This window comes from Benincasa hispida, chromosome 8, assembly GCF_009727055.1.
Source record: "Benincasa hispida cultivar B227 chromosome 8, ASM972705v1, whole genome shotgun sequence".
Lineage (NCBI taxonomy): Eukaryota > Viridiplantae > Streptophyta > Magnoliopsida > Cucurbitales > Cucurbitaceae > Benincasa > Benincasa hispida.
This window is the reverse complement of record NC_052356.1, coordinates 30999861-31009864: the sequence shown is the minus strand read 5'-3', so window position 1 is coordinate 31009864 and position 10004 is coordinate 30999861.

Here is a 10004-nt window from a genome sequence, read left to right as displayed (position 1 = left end):
TGGCATAATAGGGTTGTTTTGACCTTCCGTGTCATCCGTATGTGAACCAAACCATGATATAATAGGGGATCAAGGAGTGACATAATAGGGTTGTTTAGACCTTTCCAGGGTCATCCCTACGTGAACCAAACCATGATATAATAGAGGATCAATGAGTGACATAATAGGGTTGTTTAGACNATAGGGTTGTTTAGACCTTTCCAGGGTCATCCCTACGTGAACCAAACCATGATATAATAGAGGATCAATGAGTGACATAATAGGGTTGTTTAGACATTTCTAGGGTCATCCCAATGTGAACCAAACCATGATATAATAGGGGATCAAGGAGTAACATAGTAAGGTTGTTTAGATATTTCCGGGGTCATCCCTATGTTGATCAAGAGGTGCATTCTCATCGATGGTTGTTTAGACCTTTATGGGGTCACATCCTATGTGAACCAAACCATGATATAATAGGGGATCAAGGAGTGACATAGTAGGTTGTTTAGACTTTTTCAGGATCATCCCTACGTTGATAAAGAGGTGATTAAATAAGATTGTTTAGATCTTTCTGGGGTCATCCCTATGCGTGTCAAGGCAGCGATCGTGTATCGAGATATTTTTGCAAAAAAAAAAAAAAAACACCCACTTTTTACAAAGTATGCAGAAGTCGACAAAGCAAAAAAGAAAAGTTACTTCCTCAAGTGCGAGTTGTCTGTAGTTTTAATTTCTAAAAAAACACTAGGAGCAAGTTAGTAAAAAAGAATATGTAACTCTAGATTAAAAGAAAAGGAGGAAATTTGATATATATATATATATTATATATATATATATATATATATACACGTACAAGGAAAAGAAAAATGAAGAAGAAAAAAAAAAAAAAAGGAAAAAGAAAAAAAGAAAAAAAAGAGAGAAAAGAGAGAGAGAGAAAAAGAAAGAGAATAAACGTGAAAGAGAGAGGGGAAAAAAAAAAAAGAAGAGAAGAAGAAGAAAGAAAGAGAGAGAGAGATAAAAAAGAGAGAGAAAGGAAGAAAATGGAAAAATACGTGGAGTAAAACGGAGCAAAGAAAAATAAAAGAAAAGAAAACATTTTTTTTTTTTAAAAAAAAAAAAAACCTAATCTCTCATTTTTCTTTCTGAAAGTCGCCCCCTCCCTTTATCTTTCTCCATGTCACACTTTCTGTTCTCTCCATCTTCCCCTTCCTCTTCGCGGGCAGCCATACATCGAGCACCAGAGCAACAGGCAACGGCCAGTGACCCTCCGATGAGTAGTGGTGACTTGCGGGTCTCGATAATAGTCGTCGTTCAAAAAAGAGAGGGCTAGAAGCTGAAGAGATAGTCTTCGCTCCACCATCAGCGATGGCACCTACTCTGTAGCTGATCTCCTTATTTATCATGACCGGAGCTCCACTATTGAAGACAGCACACGACGTGAGTTACGTGAGCGACGGAATACGACAAAGAAAAAAAGAAAAAAAAATCTAATGCTATCCCAATTAAAAAAAAATTAAGAAAAAAGAAAAAGAAGAAGAAGAAAGTAGTAGACTAAAAAAGGAAAAAATACAGAAGAAGACAAAAAAAAAGAAAAAAAAACTTGCTGGGTGACGCTCATTGTTGTTGATCGATGCTACGATTGAGGCTTACGTTGTTAATAAACCTCAAACCCGATCAAAAGAATATTTGTAAAGATCACGGAACTACTCCAAGAATTATTATCAAGAAATAAAATGCAAAAAAAATAAATTGCAAGGGATAAATGTAAACAGGAGTTGGCTAATTTAGTTTTCAAATCAAGATAAACATTCAAATTATGCATGCATAACTAGTCGCTTGATTCGATCTAACTAGTCTCTATAATGACGGACAACTAGCATGAATCTAACCAAGAAAGTATCTTAGTTATTAATTAAAGTTAGAAAGGTTATACCCTAACTAATCTACACTATTGGATTTGATAGTGGCCACATAGAACTAAACACATGCATTACGATTTAGGATTCAATTATGTCGATTAACTGTCAGAAAAGTCATATTTAATTAATCAACTTTATCTTTGAACCTAGCAATTAGCACATTCTCGTAATAGCTATCAAATACCTAATTAACTATTGCTACTTAAGTGACTTTAGCTAGACGTTCTTATGCAAAAATAAATTTAACAAGATATTCATGAAAAATTATGATGAACTAAGAATCAATTAGCATGCACGATTATGAGTGAAAAGTCAACCTCAAAGTCATGCGTTTAGAATTAAAAAAAGGCTCAAGAAAACATAATTCGGAACACAAAACATCAATTAAGAACAAGAAAAACTCAAGAAATTAACATCGAATACTTGATCCAAGATACTATATGGAATTTACCTAAAAAGTCCATAGATAAATCCATAAGGTACAAATCAATCCATGCTTACAAACTAAAATAAAACATAAATCTAACCTATTGATACAGAAAATACAAAGGGAAAAGAAGAAAGCTAGACCTCTCCTTGGCCTCCATGAAAATTCAGCATAAAAATTAACTTAAATTGAAGAGAGATATTTATAGAAATCGTCGCAGCGTAGCCTTCAACTCTGCGGCATGTATGGGCTGAAGAAGGAGGTGTGCACGGATGATAGGTAGTGTCAAAGAATCCGTAGCATTGCAATGTTGCCCTGCGAATGTAGTTACTACCTTACAGTGTAGGGTGAGCATTGACGCTCTAACAGGGGCATTTTGGTCATTTTCATTCCTTTGAAGCCCGGATGCTCAAATCACTTCCAAATTGCTTCAAATTGACCCCGTTTAACTCCAAATACTCGATTCTACCTCTTAGTTACTCGACACCTATAAAATAAGATAATTAACACATAAAATCCATTAACGAGCCCGAATTAAATTAGAAATTATAGCTCTTTTTTAAAGCTATCAATCAAAAAGGTGAAATTTTGGAATAGTTGATATTTATAGAGGATTGATTTAAATTCAAATCCCAATTAAGGTGGGATCTTTTCAAATTAGGAGAATCTAATTAGATTTGAATTATATTATCTTATTTTTATACAATTGAAGAGATTTGAGATGGTTTAGCCTAAAATCAAAGGTAAATTTATTTAAATCTCAAATTAAAATTTGGAACATTTTAAGTTGCATCCCAAATTCCAAATTTTATGTTAAGTTCAAATTATTGACCTTTATCCCCAAATCAAATTAAAAAATTATTAAGTGTAGGATTTTATCTTGAAATCAAATTAAATTGTGGATAAAACCTCAAGTCAAGAATTTGGTCATATTTTAAATTTATTCCAAATTCAAATCGTACAAGCATATTTGGTAAAATCTCAAACAAAAATTTGGTTATATTCCAAATTTTGTCCCAAGTTATCCTAGACTTTTATCCTCAAATCTAATAAAATTGTGGATAAGATCTCAAATTCACCCCACACTAAAGTTTGATCATATTCCAAATTTTATTTCTAATTCAAATCATCAAAGTTTAGACTTTTATCCTTTAAGTCTAATTAAATTGTGGATAATATATCCAATTTATCTCAAATTTAAATTGGGGCATAATCCGAAATTTTATCCCAAAGTAAAATTGGGTGAAGTTCAATCTCATCTTCATGTTCTATTCCAAATTCAAGCCAAATATCTTGGGTTGTAGTTCAATTTTATTTCAAACTCAACCTTGAACTATGTAGAGCATAAATTCTACTCAAATTCAAATCAAGATTATGTCAAAAAGGAAAAAAGAAAATAAAAACTTTGACCTAAATTTACGTTTTGATAAGTTGGCATAAAAAAATGTGTCAAACATACACAAAATTCAAGTCAAGCCTAAGTACCAAATTCATAGTTTGATTAAATGGACACATCAAATGGAGTCAAAGTTAAGAACATATAACTTACATAAATTCAAACTTTATATTTTTCGAGATTCATCTCTCTTATACATGCATAAATCTTGAAAATGAGACATTTGTTGAATGAGAAATTTTGGACCAATCACAAGTTACCACATCATTTCCTAAATTAATGACAAAATTATGAAACATCAAATTTGGGATCAATTAAAAGTTTACATGTGTCCCAAATTAGAATTGAAGACATGAATTGGCCGATCCTGACGATGTCACATATTTTCATCATGGTCATTGGATTGAATAAAATTAATTTAGTCTAATTTGATATTATAATCTGGGTTAAAGTCCAATTGAGCCAAAAGTATGCTTAATTTGGCCAAAATGCCAAACACAAATCCAATTAATTGAGCCCAAGAGTCAGGTCCATGAACCAACCAAGCTCAAATCCACGAAGCCCACCAAAGAACTCTATAAATAGAGAAATTCTCTTCATTTGTGGGGTCAAAAATTTTATACTCCAGGGAGTCTAGAGAGAATTCTCACAACAATTAGAGGACTCTAACTTCTGAAGCAAGCTTCACTTCCATACATCAAGCGTACACATTCAACCAATAGAGAATTAGAATATCAAGTACTAGAGATCGAACCACATTCGCATCAAATCTACATCAACACAAGTTCAACTCCATGAAATACATTTCTCCAAAAGCCTCGTGTGAACACTGAACCTCCAAGAAAATCACCAAGCCTAAAGATCGATCATCCAAGATTGATCCAAGTAGATCAACAAGCCCAAAGGTCAATCATTTAAGAAATCAACCAGCTTAAAGATTAATGTTTATTTTGAAAGTATTAAAGGATTATGTATTAGAAATTATATTCATTATACTGAAATTAATACAAATACAAAATTCAAATTCCACGAAACAGGTTTCTCCAGAAACCTCATGCGAACAAACATTACTTCCATCCATAAGTATTCATATTTCGATATCCATTTTCTACTTATGTTTTTAAAATTCATTCCAAGTTTTGAAAATTATATATATATATATATAAAAGTAGTTTTCAATTATTATTATTTCTTTTAAAATTTGACTAGGAATTGAAGTGTTTTTTAAGATAGGTGAAAATCATAATAGAGAAATTTAGAGGATATAATGGACGTGGTTATCAAAAGACATCTTAGGGATCTAACGGACACTTTTCAAACTTGCAACTAAGTAGACATAAACCTCAAAGTCTATGTACTAAACTTGTAATATAACCTTTAAATTTTAGTAGATGAATTAATGTTTTGGTTTATAAGGTTCAACTAATAAGTCAATTTCATTCCTATGTTTTAAAACCATACAATCAAGTTCCCAGGTTTATTAAATGGTTCAAGTTAGTCCTCTGCGTCTTACTAATGAAGATGCCGGTGTGACACATCTTAAAAATAAAAAATAAGATAAAATTTTTAAAAAAAATTTGGTTTGGATGAGAGAAGAGGAAAGGAGGGGGAGGTTTATTTATTTATCATTTTTTTAAATACTATGTTGGTCCTTTTGAAATTTGTTTAATTTTAATCCCTATATTTTCAATAAATCTTAAATTTAGTCCTTGTGATTTGATAAAACTTGATTGAAAGTTCTAAACAAACAATGTAAACACAAGAATAAAAAAAAGCATAAAGTTTAGAAAGATTTAAACTCCATTAAAAATTCATTCAAATTCGAACTTCAACTTCATATCTGAAAAATACGATAAGTACTATTTATGCTAAATGGAAGGATACAATATTTTCAATTATATAGTCTAGATTCATCTAACATCCCTTCAACTACTTTTATAGATGTAAATATATGAAAAAAATAGGAACATAATACATTAAGGATGTAGATGAATCTGAATTTTCAAATTCATTGTGTCTCTTGGATGACTTTGAAATTTAAAAGGTTACACCTCTTCCATAGTCTCGAAGTAAACATTTAATGGTTTAACTTTTGTCATTGTCACTTATTTCCTTATTGGTATATGCTATTTATGAACTTTTTTTAAATAATATAGTTACACCCATATAAACTCATAAAATATATTGGTTTAAAATATCATTTTAATCCTGAATTTTTATTAAAGTAACCATTTAATTTTTTAACTTTAGTTTTAATAATTTCATAATTACTACACTAATTTGACCTTCTACTTTAAAATTTGCAACATTTTAGTCCTAGATCTTCTACTTTAAAATTTAAAACATTTTAGTTCCTAGATCTTCTACTTTAAGATTTAATAGTTTTTCAACTATACAGATTAATAATGTATTTATAAATTACAAAATTTATAATAAAGAATGATTCCTTCTCTAAAAAACATATCTAGTATTGATAGAATCTTTTAAGATAGAGATTGAATTGTTAAAATCTTAAAATATCAAAACTAAATCAATCAAATAATGAAGTCTAGCAACAAAATTGTTATGCATAAGTTTAAGAATATGTTTGGAAGTGATTTTGAGATGGTCAACTTGATTTTGGAGGAATTAGTAGATAGGTAATTTTTGTTGAGTGATTGATTGAAATCAGTTCTAAAATGACTATTTAATTCAGTTTTTGTTAAAATATTGTTGATTAGCTATTTATGAAATCATTATTTAATTTCAAACACTGAAACAAAAGATGACAGACATTGCATCTGTCATTAAACTGTTAATAAAACAATTGATTATATATTTTTTGAATTTTCTTTCGATATCTATTATAAACATTCACCTTACTCAAAATATCAACCATGCATATAAGAATTTAACAATAAAATAACAGAAATAGATATTTACCATAATTATTTAACTAAAGAATAATTTCTCAAATAGAAAATATAATTTTGAGTAACTGGGTAACTTTAAATTCCCTTTTAGAACAAAAAATAATCATTCAAAATATTTTTAAATATTTGAAAATCACTTTAAAAAGTTTGAGACCAAATATAAATTTTGTTTAAAAATCAATTTAACAAAATTAGTTGTACCTAATTCTCTTTTTATAAAATCACTCCTTCAACTATCACTCTCAAACACACCCTAAGTTAGCAGGTGAATGTAAATTTAATATTATATTAACACACTAATCGAAGGTAGTGGACTAAATTACTACAAACTAAAGTTGTAGATTAATGTGTTAGTTTTAATAGACATTGGTTTCAAAATGAGTATAACTCAACTGGTATTTTAGATTTTCACATAACAAATTCGATTCTCCCACCAAACAAAAGTAAATAGAAAATGGATCTTTTGACCAAATAAATTTGCAAAATACCCTTGGGTTTAATAGAGATATTGAGAAGAAAAATATTTAGGTACATTTCGGTCATCAATTAATTAATTTTTTTTTCATCTCACCAAATTATCCAATCATAACTTATCATGTGATAAATTTTGCTTTTTCGCGTTTTTAAAATATTTTAATATTTTTTTTATGTGAGTAGTGAGAAAAGATGCACAAAATATTGGTGATAACGGAATGTACCCAAGTATTACCCTGTCGAGAATTTATTGGTTTATTTGTTCCTAATTTCAAACAGATAGATAAAGAGAATTCTGGAAAATTTCACAAAATGACCCAAAACCCAAAAGATTTTCTACCAATGATCTCTTCCTAAAAACTTTTCTACCACTGATCTTTTGCCCATGCGAAATACCAAAATTACCCCCAGTTTTTAAAACTCCTCAAACCGCACCACATTTCTTCTTCATTCAATGATTTCTTCAGCCCTTCATTCAATGTGCATTCAATACAATACCAACATTCTACCAAAAAATTTATTTCCAACTAATATTCTACCAATAACATTGAATAACATTGATATGAAGAGAATGGAAGGTCACTCTCAGTGTTCACTTTCTGTCAAACTTCCCACCAAATTCTCCCATTGTTCTCGCGTAACTTTCTCTCATAGTTTCATTCCAACATTTTCGTTGATCGCTTTCATCGTCAGATTCAGAAACGGAGAGAATGTAAGCAATATTCTACGATTTCTTGTCCTAGATCGCTTTCATGCTAAATGTTGTTTAGCATTAAATGAACCATCGTATAGTAATATATATACAATCATTCATTACAATATAAATGATCGTTCATAAATTACCAGATGATTGTTCGTTACCATATAGACGATTGGTAATAAATTACAATACGATCGTATAGTACGTTATAAACAATCGCATAGTAAATTATATACGATTGTTTAGTAAATTATAAATGGTCGTTTAGTAATTTATCAATGATCGTATAGTAATTTATAAACGATCGTGTAAATATTTATAAATGATCGCAATGTATAAACGATCGTTCACTTATCAATGATTCGCTTATCCCATTGTAGATCAATGACGCCACTTCGCATATTTGTACGATTTGGTGGGGATTGGGATGAGTCCGGAAGAAATTGTGTTGGTGGTCATATGAAAGGTCTGAAAATCAGAAATGATATAACAGTCAGTGAATAAGTGAGTATGATGCACCTATGACTGAATATCGTTTCGGATATGTTTGATATACACATCAAATGTTGTTACAATTTATTGGTTCCAACTCCCCCAATTGATATAATCGATGATGAAGACCTTAGCTCTTTTTTTAGAAGGCAATGATGCATCTCAGATATTGTTATTTGTATCAGTTACATCTTGCGAAAGTCATGGAGTACACACGGACAATATGTACCAACATTGTAATCCAACCGATCAACCCATTTCAGCCAATCAAAATTGTGGGTTTGCAACCATTCCGACAAGCAATATTCATACCATATCTTCACTTGATGATCATATTGAGCCATGACCGAACTGAAGCTTGGTTTGATCACAGCAGTGAACCCGAATGTACTTCACAATTCGATACTGAACATGGATATGGACAATCTTCAGGACCAAAAAACTTCTCCAACACCTAACATCCATGTTCCAACCCCACCTGCTCTTATCCCATCCGTTGTGATGCCTTCAGTTCTAATGCATTTCACCGTTCCAACTGAACCATTTGTTGATATACCCAGACCATCAGAGGGCCCATCATATGACGACCTCATCACAATACCTCATAACTGTCTGAATGACGAGGATATAAAGGTCGGTCAAATTTTCTTTTCGAAATATGATTTGTCAGTTAAATTATTGATGCTTGCAATAAGAAAGAACTTTGACTATCATGTAAAAAAGTCAACAAAGAGCTTGCTATGCGCGATCGTTTAGATAGTATTAAACGATTGTATAGATTTTCTAAATGATCGGTTAGAATTTTCTAAACAATCATTTAGATTTTCTAGACGATCATTTACATATTCTTAAACGATCTTGCACATAATCTTAAATGATCTTTTACTTACTTTTGGGTGATTGCTTAGTTATTTATTTGCTTAGTTAAATGTACAACACCAATTATATTCTACAAATTTAGCACAAATATATCACAAAAAACATTACCATAAATATTTATTTGCCCACAACTGAGCAACATATTGTTTCCTATACAATCCCATAGTCACCTGTGCTAAGTCAGCCCTATCAGCTCCAGTTACACAATATTCTATAAATTTAGCACAAAATATTCCACAATCCAGAGATTTGCCCTCTTGAAGAGTCGCATTCGATCTTCTAACTCCCATTGCCCGTACTTGAACTTCTTATGTTGTTTGTCGAATCCGACAGAAATCAACATGGATGGTATTGCTCTGGCCACGAGCGTCAGATAACCCCCAACTATGTCGCCACCGATGTAGTTTAACATGGAGTCGAATACAAGGATTTGGACTATTTACTGTAAATGTATGTTTTCAATGGAAATGAGATTTGGATGATCCACTTCCGCTCATAGGTTCTCTGTAAATCAAATTCCTTCATTTACATCTTGCCTTTCCTAGGATGCTTTGATGGAGCCAGGGGGTGTTGCTTCTAAGATCCGACCACAGTATTGAAATAGAGGATGGAAAAGTGGTAGGCATGTTGGATTAAGAAGCACACATGAAGTTTTGTGCGGACTCTTCCTTCTTCCTTGACTACGTGCTTGGATAGTATAAAGAATACAAACCAGCATGGATGGACGTTGACTACATATTTGGGCCAATCAACATCAAACAACACTGGCTTATGCTTGCCATCGACCTACAGGGGTGCACAATCTTTGTATTCTACTCCATGCCGA